Source organism: Schistocerca nitens, chromosome 10, assembly GCF_023898315.1.
Source record: "Schistocerca nitens isolate TAMUIC-IGC-003100 chromosome 10, iqSchNite1.1, whole genome shotgun sequence".
NCBI lineage: Eukaryota > Metazoa > Arthropoda > Insecta > Orthoptera > Acrididae > Schistocerca > Schistocerca nitens.
Window position 1 is genome coordinate 94046413 of NC_064623.1, and position 15437 is coordinate 94061849.

Genomic DNA, 15437 nt, shown 5'->3' on the forward strand with positions numbered 1-15437 from the left:
CGGGGTAAGAATAGGCCCGAGGTATTCCTGCCTGTCGTAAGAGGCGACTAAAAGGAGTTTCAACCGTTTCGGCCTTCCATGTGATGGTCCCCCTTGGGGTTTGACCATTTGTCAAAATTCTACAGAAGTACGAGCCTTTTCGGGAAGGACGCCTTACGTGGTGTACCACTGGTCCTCAGTGCACTAAGACCTTGGCACTCAGCGTTGTACCGGCGTTGTAACCATACCCATTATTCCTCAAATTGGGCCTAAACGCCTGATGGGTTGTACAAGTTATGCCCATAGTGCGTCCCCATCTGCACCTACTATCATGATGGACTTTCCATGGCACCAGAAATCCAGCACAGTAGCCAGCCCGTTGTGGTGGGGTCGTCATGTACCCTCTAGGTTGTAGCCCCCTGACAACACAGGGATCGTACTGCCGATACCTGAGCTGCACCCTCCCCACGTCGGCCGAGGAGTAGATGCCCGTCTCCTTGGGGCATCAGGACTCCCGGCAACGGTCATCCTGCCAGGTGGCCCTTGCTGAGGCTGGGTGGCACCCGTGGGGAGAGCCCCTGGTCGGAGTGGGTGGTATCGGGGCGGACATTTCGCAGATGAAACGTCAACACGTATCAGGTCGCTCTGCGGCCGAGTCTTTCAAAAGGAAAGGTACTGTTTCTAGTTCTGGTTCTCCTGCCCTTTCCCCCTTGGACACTCCCTGGGAGGAGGGACAGGCCCGCCGGCTTGGGGCGAAGTACTTCCCCCGCTATTTGGTCTGTTCTCGAACCGATGGGGGGACGTTCGCCACCTCCAAGCCCATGTTCTTTGTTCAGCACATTGAGGACATCTTCGGGGAAATTGAGGCTCTCAGTAAAATGCGTTCGGGGTCTGTTCTTATAAAGACCACCTCCGCCACACAGTCGGCGGCGTTCCAGGCGTGCGACCGCCTAGGGGACATCCCAGTGTCCATTGTCCCGCATCTGGCACTAAATAGGACGCAGGGGGTTATTTTTCATCGGGACCTCCTGCTGCAATCTGATGAGCTCAGGGCCAACCTGGAGCGCCGAGGCGTGCATTTCGCCCGGCGAGTCCAGCGCGGCCCCAAAGACCGTCGATCGACACCGGGGCCTTTATCCTCGCCTTCGAGGGGGACGTTCTCCCAGAGAAGGTAAAGGTGATGTGCTACCGGTGCGACGTGCGACTTTACGTCCTGCCTCCTATGCGCTGCTTTCGGTGTTTGCGCTTTGGGCACATGTCGTCATGGTGTGAGGCTGAGCCCCTTTGTGGCGATTGTGGATGTCCTCTTCGTGAGGAACACACATGCACCCCACCACCTCGGTGCGTTAATTGTCCTGGCATCCACTCGCCTAGATCCTCAGACTGCCCCGCATATCAGAAGGAGAAGAAGATACAAGAACTCAAAACTTTGGATCAGCTCTCTTATTCTGAGGCCAGGAAGAAGTATGACCACCTCCATCCCGTGCCGTTGACCACTTCGATTGCCTCAGTTGTGTCCACTCCTTCCGCGGTATCCTCACCCCTATCCTGTCCCCCCTCCACCTCCTCCCCCCATCCGGGGTTTCTGCCTCCGCCTCCCAAGTCCATCCCTTCCAAATCCTCCTCCCCCGTGGCCCCCGCCCCCTCTGCCCCGGGGGCCACGGGCCACCCTTCCTCCTCCTCCTCCTCCTCCTCCCCCCCCCCCGCCGCCTGAGAAGCGATCCTCTTCTCAGGCGTCCATCGGGGAACCGTTCCGGACCCCAGCTTCCGAGGTCCGGCGTTCCAAAACGGACCCCGCGCGTGAGGACCTTCTTCAGGTCCAGCCCACCATCCCTGTGCCTCCTCAGACTTCCAAGAAGGCCTCCAAGAAGAAGTGTTTATCCCTCTCTCCACCCCGGCGCGTTTCGTCTGACGCTCCATCCGTGAGTCGCTGCTCCCGTCCGTCCTCAGTTTCGCCGGGACGCTCTGCTGCCAGGCGCTCAGCTGGCCTCTCGTCGGCACATGATGCTGCCCCTCCTACACAACCGGGGACAGTGGCCGCAGCTGGCGACGCCTCGATGGAACAGGATCCGCCTCCCGCCGGTTGTAGCGTTGTTCCCTCGAAACCTGGCCCTCCGCTGCCATCGAGGTGACCAGCTCTTCACCCGTTTCGTTCCCCCTTTTTTTCTGACTAGTGATGGCCTTGTTACATTGGAACATAAGAGGTATTCGATCTAATCGGGAGGAATTACAACTGCTCCTCCGCCTGCACTGTCCGCTCTTCCTTGGTCTCCAGGAAACCAAGTTGCGCCCGACTGACCATATTGCCTTTACCCACTATACCTCGGAGCGGTCTGACCTCACCCCTGTGGACGGTATCCCAGCTCATGGTGGGGTCATGTTGCTCGTTCGGGACGATGTGTATTACCATCCCATCCCATTGACCACCCCACTCCAAGCAATAGCTGTCTGTATTACTCTTTCTGCTTTTACTTTTTCAGTTTGTACCATCTACACTCCATCGTCATCTGCTGTTAGTCGGGCTGACATGATGCACCTGATCTTTCAGCTTCCCCCGCCGTTTTTATTGTTTGGCGACTTCAATGCCCATCATCCCCTTTGGGGCTCTCCTGCATCCTGTCAAAGAGGCTCACTCTTGGGCGGATGTCTTCAACCATCTCAATCTTGTCTGCCTCAATACTGGCGCCCCGACTTTCCTCTCGGACTCTACTCATACCTACTCCCACTTGGACCTCTCGATCTGTTCTACCACTCTTGCCCCTCGGTTCGAGTGGTATGTCCTTTCTGACACCTATTCGAGCGACCACTTCCCCTGTGTCGTTCGTCTCCTACACCACACCCCATCCCCACGTCCTTCGAGCTGGAACATATCGAAAGCTGACTGGGGACTTTACACCTCCCTGGCGACCTTTCCGGACCACGATTTTCTCAGTTGTGACAGTCAGGTCGAATACCTCACGGCTGTTATCATAAATGCTGCCGAACGTTCCATTCCTCGTACTACCTCTTCTTCACGTCGCGTTTCCGTCCCCTGGTGGAACGAGGCTTGTATAGACGCTATCCGTGCTCGACGATGTGCTTTACGCACCTTTCGCCGCCATCCTACGTTGGCAAATTGTATTGGATACAAACGACTCCGAGCGCAATGCCGTAGAGTCATCAAAGACAGCAAAAAAGCTTGTTGGGCCTCTTTCACCAGCTCCTTTTACTCCCTCTTCTGACGTCTGGGGGTGGCCTGCGCCGGCTGTCGGGCATTAAGGCCCACTCCACGGTACCTGGCCTGACCTCAGGTAATGAGGTCCTCGTTGATTCTGTGGCTGTCTCCAACGCCTTCGGCCGGTTTTTCGCGGAGGTTTCAAGCTCCGCCCATTACCACCCTGACTTCCTTCCCAGGAAAGAGGCAGAAGAGGCTCGGCGACCTTCCTTCCACTCGCTGAATCTGGAAACTTATAATGCCCCCTTTACTATGCGGGAACTCGAACGTGCGCTTGCACTGTCCCGGTCCTCTGCTCCGGGGCCAGATGCCATTCACGTTCAGATGCTGGCACTCCTTTCTCCGGTGGGCAAAAGCTTCCTTCTTCGTACCTACAATCGCGTCTGGACCGAAGGTCAGGTCCCCATGCGTTGGCGTGATGCCGTCGTTATTCCTATACCCAAACCCGGGAAGGATAGACACCTTCCTTCTAGTTACCGCCCCATTTCTCTTACAAGCTGTGTCTGTAAGGTGATGGACCGCATGGTTCATGCTCGGTTAGTTTGGATTCTTGAATCTCGACGGCTACTTACCAATGTCCAATGCGGCTTTCGTCGCCGCCGCTCCTCTGTTGACCACCTTGTGACCTTGTCGACATTCATCATGAACAACTTTTTGCGAAGGCGCCAAACGGTAGCCGTGTTCTTCGATTTGGAGAAGGCTTATGATACCTGTTGGAGAGGAGGTATCCTCCGCACTATGCATAGGTGGGGTCTACGCGGTCGCCTGCCCCTTTTTATTGATTCCTTTTTAACGGATCGAAAGTTTAGGGTACGTGTGGGTTCCGTATTGTCCAACGTCTTCCTCCAGGAGAACGGAGTGCCCGAGGGCTCCGTCTTGAGCGTCGCCCTTTTTGCCATCGCGATCAATCCAATTATGGATTGCATTCCACCTAATGTCTCAGGCTCTCTCTTTGTCGACGACTTCGCGATCTACTGCAGTGCCCAGAGAACATGCCTTCTGGAGCGCTGCCTTCAGCGTTGTCTAGACAGCCTCTACTCATGGAGCGTGGCAAATGGCTTCCGGTTCTCTGAAGAGAAGACGGTTTGTATCAAATTTTGGCGATATAAAGCGTTCCTTCCGCCATCTCGGTCTCGTTGTTCTCCCATTCGTGGAAACAACTAAGTTTCTAGGGCTCACGTTGGACAGGAAACTGTGTTGGTCTCCGCATGTCTCTTATTTGGCAGCCCGTTGTACACGTTCCCTTAATGTCCTCAGAGTTCTTAGTGGTTCATCTTGGGGAGTGGATCGCACTGTCCTGCTTCGCTTGTATCGGTCCATAGTCCGATCGAAGCTGGATTATGGGAGCTTCGTCTACTCGTCTGCTCGGCCATCCCTCTTACGCCGTCTCCATCCACCATCGGGGGTTACGTCTTGCGACCGGAGCATTCTACACCAGTCCTGTCGAGAGTCTTTATGCTGAAGCTGCCGAATTGCCATTGACCTACCGGCGCGACGTACTGCTGTGTCGGTATGCCTGCCGGCTGTTGTCTATGCCCGACCACCCCTCTTACCAGTCCTTCTTTGCCGATTCTCTCGACCGTCAGTACGGGTTGTATGTGTCTGCCCTGCTGCCCCTCGGAGTCCACTTCCGTCGCCTGCTTCGACAATTGGATTTTGCCCTCCCTACCACCTTCAGAGAGGGTGAGAGCCCGACACCACCTTGGCTCCAGGCTCCGGTTCATATTTATCTTGACCTCAGCTCACTCCCGAAGGAGGGTACTCCGGCTGCAGTGTATTGCTCACGGTTTGTCGAACTTCGTGCTCGACTTGCCGGTCACACCTTTATTTACACCGATGGCTCCAAAACTGACGATGGTGTCGGCTGTGCCTTTGTCATCGGGGCCGCCACCTTTAAATACCGGCTCCTCGACTAATGTTAGAGCTTTACGGCCGAGCTTTTTGCTCTCCATCAGGCCATTCAGTATGCCCGCCGCCACCGCCATTCATCGTATGTACTCTGCTCTGACTCACTCAGTGCTCTTCAGAGCCTTGGAGCATATTCGGTCCATCCCTTGGTGCAACGGATCCAGCAGTCCCTCCATTCTTTTCCTGAAGATGGCTCTCCTGTCAGCTTTCTGTGGGTTCCCGGCCATGTAGGAGTGCCTGGGAATGAGGCTGCGGATGCTGCAGCCAAGGCTGCAGTCCTCCTGCCTCGGCCAGCCTCCCATTGTGTCCCGTCATCCGACGTTCGTGGGGATGTTCGTAAGAGGCTCGTGTCGTTGTGGTGGGATGCTTGGTCATCCCTCCAAAGAAACAAGCTCCAGGCAGTAAAACCGCTCCCAACTGCTTGGACAACCTCCTCCCGACCATCTCGGTGAGAGGAGCTCCTTCTGACCAGGTTGCGGATGGGGCATTGCTGGTTTAGCCACCGCTACCTGCTCTCCGGTGACCCAGCCCTGCAGTGCCCTTGTGGTCAGGCATTAACAGTGCGCCATGTTTTATTGTCGTGTCCCCGCTCTAGTCAATCTCGTGTTGTCCTGTCCCTGCCATCTACTTTACCGGATATTTTAGCTGATGACGCTCGAGCAGCTGCTCGTGTTCTGCGTTTTATAACTTTGACTGGCTTGTCCAAAGACATCTAACCTTTTTACTTATTTTATCTGCATCTTTGTCAGGTCTTTCTGGTGTCCCCCCCTCCCCTTGAGTTCTACTAGATTCCATGTGCTCTAACAACAGTGACTGGGCGCTAATGACCTCAGTAGTTGAGCGCCCTTAAACCCCCCCCCCCCCAAAAAAAAAAAAAAAAAAGTTGGCACGCGGCCCTAGTTCAGTCGTGGCAGCAGTGAGGTCCGGAACGACATGACTCGCCCGTCGGTTGCCGACACACGTGATCTGAGTGGGGACGACCTTTGTTGGTCGTCGGTCGGTCGTCTTGTCGGACGACGTGTATTTGGCCGGCGATCGCTTATGGGTTGGCTGTGTGTGCCGACTCGTGGTTCATCCTTGTTATTATACAGTCACTGCCATTAGCATTGTCTAGTTCTTCGGGCAAGTGTTCGTGAAACTGTGTGGTTGGTGTGATTTTGACTGACAAGTTATTTTAAATGTTGTCGGCGTACTGGCTCTAAGTAGGTCGGTTGGCGTGAAGCAGCGAGGAATTCTTGGCGAGGCACGGTTTGTCCGGGCCTACTGGCGGTCTCTACCCGATGTTGGAGAGTGTGGCGCTGTTCCCATTACTACGAGGTCCTTGGCTCAGTGACCCTGGACACGAAAGTTGAGTTTCGATTTAACCTACCAGCAAATCAAGACTGTTCACATTGTGTCGTTTAGTGTTCGTTGTCGGCTGTTGGGATATTGCCGCGAGACTGGGCTGCATCTGCCACCAGCACTAAGTCCTTCACGAGACTCGGTGTCACAGTCCAGCTGACCTGCCGCCTGTGCTTTGCTGCCGTCGGCACTGAGTTCCCAGTGAGACTTGGCACCACAGTGCCGGCTGCCATCTGACACCTACCAGAGGGCAGCCCGTCATACGCTGTGCTCTCACCTGTCATCACGTGCTGCTGCAATGATGCGAACAGAGCGAGGGGCAGCAAAAGCTCCACAACACTGTGTAAAGCAGTCCACCACTTACATCGATGGCTGTGGCCTCTACAGGCAGTGAGCCTACCATGGGATTTCCGCCAGCATCAGACGATACCGGTTCAGCAGCCAGGATGGAAGCCACCCTCACATATCAGTACCAGTTAGGAACAGCTGAGAGAGGTATGTTTGCCTCCCTACATCATGTACTGGACTTAATAAAAGTCATTCCTAACAGTCACCAGTGTTTCCACTGAGTTCACCAGCCGACCACTCACCCTAAGACCCCGTCCACAGTAGTGGAGTTTGTGTCATAATGTCCGAGCCACAGCCTACAGAATCGTCATTTGGGATGAGAGAACTGCAAGGGCCATTGCCTGGTACGCCAGTAACATAACGCAGGATCAATATTAGTAAGTGCAACCTACAGCGTATAACAAGGCGAAAAACCTCATTAATGTAAGAGTACAAAATAAATGCCCAGTCTTTGGAAGCGGTAACATCCGTCAAGTATCTGGGTGTGACTATTCGAAATGATTTCAAATGGAATGATCAGACTACACAAGTAACGGGCAAGGCGAACTGTAGAGTGCGGTTTATTCGTAGAATCCTGAACCGATACAGTCCTTCAACAATACCTTAGTTCGTCTGTATAGGACCCTTACGAGTTGGATCTGATTCGAGAGATTGAGAAGGTCCAAAGAAGAGCGGCAAGATTCGTGACTGGTACATTCAGCCATTGCGAGAGCGTTTCAAATCGCGTAGAAAGTTTGAACTGGGACACACTTGCAGACAGATGACGCGCTAAACGGAAAGACTAAATTCTGAAATCCGATGTACGCTGAGGATGTAGAGCATATATTATTACTACCAACCTCCAAATCGTGCAATGATCACCATTGAAAGATAAGGGAAATTAGAGCTCGTACTGAAGCGTTCAGACAGTCGTTTTTCCCTCGTGCGATCCGCGAATGGAACGGGGGGAAATTTGACTTTGGCGCGATTTGTGCCCTCCGCCACACACCGCTTGGTGGATAGCGGAGTGTATATGTTGATATGCAGAAGTAGATTTTAATGGTGAATGAAGCACCAGTGTCTCAGAGGCCACACACAATATCACAATCACTGCAGTTTGTGTTGGAGGAATTTCTAAATCAACAGTTGACTGATGGGCATGAAAAAAAAAATCAGATTACTAGCCCCTGGATGGTGCAAATCGTCATCTTGTCCAACAAATTTATGGATGGTTCGAAGAAGTATCACTTTTGTTGCGATTACTGTCATTTTGAATAGATGCCTGCCCAATTCTGAACATCAGAGGCAATATATATGCTAGGTTACAGCTGGTACTTCTCAACAATGGAGTTAAGAAGTGGATACCATTCACTGGAAGTTACTTTGAAGGATGGGCAAAAAAGGGAGATTTCAGCACTAGCAACATTCCAGTGGGCGCTGGACACAGAGCTGAAAGGATCAAAAGTTACTTGTTGGTCTACCTTGATGGCATAATCGTCCTTTCAAGGAATATGCAGAAGCATAATCAATGGCTGAGGGAAGTTTTTGAGAGGTTATGAGCAGCTCATTTGACTAAGCACTGAGAAATGACAGAACTGGAAGAAGTCAACTATTTAGAGCAGTGATTAGTAGTGATGGTGTAAAAACTGATGCCAGGTTAGCGCAAGCAGTGCAAAATTTTCCTGTACCAGGGCCAACCAAGGGCTTAAAATATTTTCTGGGTCTCACAAATTATGAGAGGGAGTTCATAAACAGATTTGCACAGATTGCAAGGATGTTTATGCAGTTGATGAAGAAAGGTATTAAGTTTGTGTGGTTGGAGAAACATCGAGGAGAATAGGTCGAATTAAAAACGGTGTTAATGTCGAGTCCAGCGTTGGTGTTTCCAGACTTTAATAAGGAGTTCATACCGGCATGTGTTACATCAAACCATTGCGTTCGTGATGAGCTAAGAGGTCGATGGTCACGAACACCCTATTGCTTTTTATCAGATGAACACTATGCAGAGGAGTTATTCTACAATGGCGTTACCTGTACTGAAGGAATTTCAAAGTAGTAATGCTTCTCTCAAGTTGTTAGTACGTTTATGGGAGTCACCCAGTTGAGTAATGGTGTGGGCATTAAACCTCGGTGAATTTGAGTGTGAAGTGATCCACAAACCAGGAAAGGAGCACGGAAATGAGGACAGGTTAAGTAGAAAAATATATGTACTATAGACGATATGGCAAGCAACAACAGTTTAGAATGCATGGCGGATCATTGTGTAGAGAAACAAAATTAGGACCATGAGTGACGGTATCAGCCAAATTGAAGCAAGTGATAATACGTGAAATGCATGGTCACATCTTATTGGGCCATGGGGGGTGCAGTACGACGAAGAGTGACAGAAAAGTACTGGTGGAAGGGAAGGGAGAATGATATCGATGAGAACTTCAGGAACTGCGTGGACTGTGCACAGCGGGCGGATTTAAATCAGAAGCAGCTACTATTACAGAGACTGACAGAAGCAACAGAACCATTTAAGTTCATTGGGGTGGACCTGTTAGATCCAGTCAGCTGAACACCAGCAGGTAATCGTTTTGTGCTGACCTTCATAGACCGCTTTCCTCGTCACTTCAAGATGGTGCCCATGCCAGACCAACAGGCAGTCACACTCGTGTGAGCGTTAATTAACATGTGAGTACTGAAGTTTGGGGTATCACAGATAATAATTACATATGAAGGGACGAACCTCATATCAGACCCGATGAAGGAATTGTGTTGGATATTAAAAGTAAAGAGGCTGAGAACCAATCCACTTCGTCCACAAGCTAATAGAAGGACGGAACGAGTTCACTGGACAACTGAGAAGATGCGTAGTTATTTTGTACACCATTCAAACTGGGCCACCTAATCTTTGCAGCGAATGCGTACAGCTCCAAAGTACACACTAGGGCAGGCCTGATGCCGTTCAAAGTGGTGTTTGGAAAAAGATGTCATCGCCATCCGACATGATTAGCCAGAAAGTAGACAGGAAAGAAGAGCTGGTCTGAGATTTTGCAAGGATGGTACGGAAGTGAGGAGAAAGGCATAGCAAGCAAATACTAAGGCACTGGAGGAGGAAGACGCAGTGAAGCGATTGGGAACATTACCTCAGTATAAAGTGGGCCAATGGGTGATGTTGCTGAGGACACTCTGAAGGGAAAAAACGAAGAAGTTTGTGACATGGTGCTATGGCTTGTACCAAGTAATTGAAACCACATCACCAATAAATGTAAAGCTACAGCTACCAACGAAGTCAACAATTGTGCATCTTGGACGTCTAAGACCATTCAAGAGTGCACCAGAGGCGATTCTACACGAGGCATTAGTGAGTGCGGGTAAAGAGGCAAAGAAAAAGAAGCAGAAGAATTAGCAACAAGAAAGGGAGCTACAGATACCTCACACTGGGTTTGTATTGAGGCCAAGAAAGTAAGTGATGTGTATTGTGTTTCTTGATTTCTGAATATTGTTCTTTTGTGTGTAGTTTATCGTATCAGCGCTGTTTTAGATACTGTTATACTTAGATACGGTTATATGTTTGTGTTAGGATAGGCTTTATCGGTTGGTATTAAGACGTGCTGTTCAGAAACAGCAGCATTCTAAGGGGAGATTGCCATACAGAAGAATGGCCGGAAAAGAAGTACTGCACCTCTTCGCCGGGGGCAGAATGGGAGCACTGCAAGATCATCGCGTGGATGGAGGAATTCTCTTTTCCAGGGAACCAGTTGTGGTGTTACCCAGCCGCAAACGACAATTAGGTTCAATGTTTAATGTGTGGGAGTTGCGAAACAAAATTGGGAGACTGGAGGAGATGTTTTCAGGAATATGACAGTTTGCAGTTAAAAGAGGGAGGCTGAGTGGGGTTTCGAAGAAACAGGAATTTGCCGAGGGATATTCACGATTAAAGGAACAGATGGAGGCTGTGATAAGAGTGGTACTGCAGGAGTCTAGGAGGGCAGAATACTGAAAACTATTTTCAGGGCAGTATATGCAAGTGATGTGAGCGTGTTAAACGAGATACAGGAGGCCGTAAGCGGGTTAGAGCAGGCAAATAAAAGGCGTACAACTTTGCTTTCGCCGTTTGCCGATAGGTGGCGACAACGGTTAAGTAGCGGTCGAAAGACACAGATCGCAGACGTAAGGCAGTTAGCTTGGACCTCGGTCAACATAACGTCATTCAAACATTAGTCCATTTGTGTCTGCATCAAAGTTGTTCTTGATTGAAAATGTCAGTTTACGAACCTAATTCTCGTCATTTCCGGGAGGTGTTACTGTTTTGTTTCAATATGAAGAAAACAACGGCTGAGTCTCATCGAATGCTCTCAAGTACGTATGGTAAGGACGTGTCGTGAGTTGTTTCAACGCTTCAGGAACGGTAATTTTAACATCGTAGGCCGGCATAGTGGTGGAAGGGAGAACGTTTCGAAGATGCAGAATTGGAGACATTGATGAGTGAAGAATCGCGTCCAGCTCAAGAATAATTGGCACGATTAGTGGGAGTGACACAGCAAGCCATTTCAAAACGTCTCAAGGCTATGGGCATGATTCAGAAAGAAGGAACGTGGGTCCCGTGTGAGCTGAAACCAAGAGACGTTGAACAGCGTTTGAGTGTTTGTGAACAGTTGCTTCAGAGGCAAAAACTGAAGGGATTTCTGCATCGCACTGTGACCGGGGACGAAAAATGGGTTCGTTACGATAATCCTAAACGCAAAAAATCATCGGGATATCCTGGCCATGCTTCCACGTCGACGGCCAAACCGAATATTCACGGCCCCGAGATCATGCTATGCATTTGGTGGGACCAGCTCAGCGTCGTATACTATTAGGTGTTAAAACCAGGTGAAACAATCACAGGTTATCGTTATCGAACGCAATTAATTCGTTTGAGCAGAGCAATAAAAGACAAACGACCGCAATACAACGAGAGGCACGATAAAGTGATTTAGCAGCACGACAACGCTCAATCCCACGTTGCAAAAGAGGTCAAAACGTACTTGGAAAAGTTAAAATGGGAAGTCCTGCCCCACCCGCCGTATTCTCCAGACATTGCTCCCTCTGACTATCACCTGTTTAGATCAATGGCGCATGGCCTGGCTGACCAACACTTCCGATCTCATGAAGAAGTCACAAATTGGATCGATTCGTGGATCCCTTCAAAAGATGAACAATTTTTTCGACGCTGGATGCGTACACTGCCGGAAAGATGGGAGAAAGTAGTGGCCAGCGATGGAAAATACTTTGAATGATACATTTGTAACCAAGTTGCTTCATTAACGCCTCAAATGTTGGGGAAAAAACGGCGGAAGCACAGTTGTACACCTTGTAAAATAACTATTGAATGGCTTTTCATACAGATTGTGAAATTGGTAAGTGGCCTGTTAAATAACACACGCAAGCTTCGACAGGATACTAAGGAGGTCATGGATTATGGCAGAGCCTCTGCTACCACTGTAAATTGTGATCTGTAACCAGTACAAGCACGAACGCACACAAGAGTATAGTAAACGGATTTTCAGATAGCCGTCCATCAAGTGGTACATGGGCAGTTAAGATCAGCCTTGCTGTCACCGGAGCAGTATCTGGAATGGTTGCAGTTAGTAGCGGAGCCAAGGAGTCAGAACACGCCGCTCGACTACCATGGTGCTACAGTTGGTGTAACGACAGATAACGCGTGGTTGTACGTACCAGTAAAGTTACCGGTAACATGCAAGCATGAGGTACTCAGCTGTTACATGGTACACATATATCCGCTGAATTTAGCAGAAGTTGGAAAATCAGTGAAAGTGGGAGAGGAAGACAAAGATCGACATGCGGCGATGACTGAAGATGAGCTGCAACAATGTCACAGGGGTGCAGTCACCATACAGGAAACTTGCTGTGAAATAACTCCTCCTGTGAGTTCCCTTCCTTATCCTTAATCCTTATCTACTAAAAAAACTACACATTGATCTTGCCAGAAGCCGAGAGGCGATTCTTCTTGGTCTTGTAGTTCTCTGGGGAACCATTGGACGCTCTCTGGGGCACCTTGTGATGCTAAATGCTCATTAATATTTGTTGATATGGGCGAAAATGTCGTCTCGAAAGTGTTGTAGCTAGTTGCCTATCTGCCGCGACAGGCCATGTAGATTTTTAATAGGTAATTTCTACAGGGTGTTACAAAAAGGTACGGCCAAACTTTCAGGAAACATTCCTCACACACAAATAAAGAAAATATGTTATGCGGACATGTGTCCGGAAACGCTTAATTTCCATGTTAGAGCTCATTTTAGTTTCGTCAGTATGTACTATACTTCCTCGATTTACCGCCAGTTGGCCCAATTGAAGGAAGGTAATGTTGACTTCGGTGCTTGTGTTGACATGCGACTCATTGCTCTACAGTACTAGCATCAAGCACATCAGTAGGTAGCATCAACAGGTTCTGTTCATCACGAACGTGGTTTTGCAGTCAGTGCAATGTTTACAAATGCGGAGTTGGCAAATGCCCATTTGATGTATGGATTAGCACGGGGCAATAGCCGTGGCGCGGTACGTTTGTATCGAGACAGATTTACAGAACGAAGGTGTCCCGACAGGAAGACGTTCGAAGCAATTGATCGGCGTCTTAGGGAGCACGGAACATTACAAAATGGCTCTGAGCACTATGGGACTCAACTGCTGTGGTCATAAGTCCCCTAGAACTTAGAACTACTTAAACCTAACTAACCTAAGGACAGCACACAACACCCAGCCATCACGAGGCAGAGAAAATCCCTGACCCCGCCGGGAATCGAACCCGGGAACCCGAGCGTGGGAAGCGAGAACGCTACCGCACGACCACTGGGCGGGAACACTGGGCGGGACCACTGGGCGGGAACATTACAGCCTATGACTCGCGACTGGGGAAGACATAGAACGACGAGGACACCTGCAATGGACGAGGCAATTCTTCGTGCAGTTGACGATAACCCTAATGTCAGCGTCAGAGAAGTTGCTACTGTACAAGGTAACGTTGACCACGTCACTGTATGGAGAGTGCTACGGGAGAACCAGTTGTTTCCGTACCATGTACAGCGTGTGCAGGCACTATCAGCAGCTGATTGGCCTCCACGGGTACACTTCTGCGAATGGTTCATCCAACAATGTGTCAATCCTCATTTCAGTGCAAATGTTCTCTTTACGGATGAGGCTTCATTCCAACGTGATCAAATTGTAAATTTTCACAATCAACACGTGTGGGCTGATGAGAATCCGCACGCAATTGTGCAATCACGTCATCAACACAGATTTTCTGTGAACGTTTGGGCAGGCATTGTTGATGTCTTGATTGGGCCCCATGTTCTTCCACCTACGCTCAATGGAGCACGTTATCATGATTTCATACGGGATACTCTACCTGCGCTGCTAGAGCATGTGCCTTTACAAGTACGACACAACATGTGGTTCATGCACGATGGAGCTCCTGCACATTTCAGTCGAAGTGTTCGTACACTTCTCAACAACAGATTCGGTGACCGATGGATTGGTACAGGCGGACCAATTCCATGGTCTCCACGCTCTCCTGACCTCAACCCTCTTGACTTTCATTTATGGAGGCATTTGAAAGCTCTTGTCTACGCAACCCCGGTACCAAATGTAGAGACTCTTCGTGCTCGTATTGTGGACGGCTGTGATACAATACGCCATTCTCCAGGGCTGCACCAGCGCATCAGGGATTCCATGCGACGGAGGGTCGATGCATGTATCCTCGCTAACGGAGGACATTTCGAAGATTTCCTGTAACGAAGTGTTTGACGTCACGCTGGTACGTTCTGTTGCTGTGTGTTTCCATTCCATGATTAATGTGATTTGAAGAAAAGTAATAAAATGAGCTTTAACATGGAAAGTAAGCGTTTCCGGACACATGTCCACAGAACATATTTTCTTTCTTTGTGTGTGAGGAATGTTTCCTGAAAGTTTGGCCGTACCTTTTTGTAACACCCTGTATAATAATGAATCAGATCACCTACGAATGCGATCTTTTTACAGTTGTTAACACCTTTCACCCACACTGACACAGATTCCGGTTCATTTATTTTACGACGATTCCTGGTCCTGAGAACCAAAGACATAGTCGACATGTAATACGATGAACCCTTATTTCTGTCGTACACTTCACAAATCTGAAATTTCCGATAAGCGATGACATCACGTGGGTTGAAATTATCTAGCCCTTTTACTTTATCGACTTTTTGTCCACGTAAAAGAGCAACGGTGACCCACCCGTTACCGTGTTCATTCGTTAGCGAGAGTGAAGTTCAAAACTCCAGCTCAAAACATCGATGGACCATGCAAGATGACTTGGGCGCCTAAGAAATCCTTGGAAGTAATAGAAATGTTGTCTATTGCTTTAAAAACTGTAAGACGCGAACGCCTACTCCTAAAATAACGCGGCATTACTAATCTATCTCGATGCTGTTGCACGTACGGCTGCTCGACGACTGACGCTGTCTTTCCATATTCATTACTTGTATAGCTGCACTGCGCCGCAGCCCGGACGTTGTGGTTTGATAAATGGCAGCTATGTAAGTTTTGAACTTCACTCTCGGTAACAAGGATACGAATGGACACGGTAACGGGTGGGTCACCATTGCTCTTGTACGTGGACCAAAAGTCGATAAAGTAAAAGGGC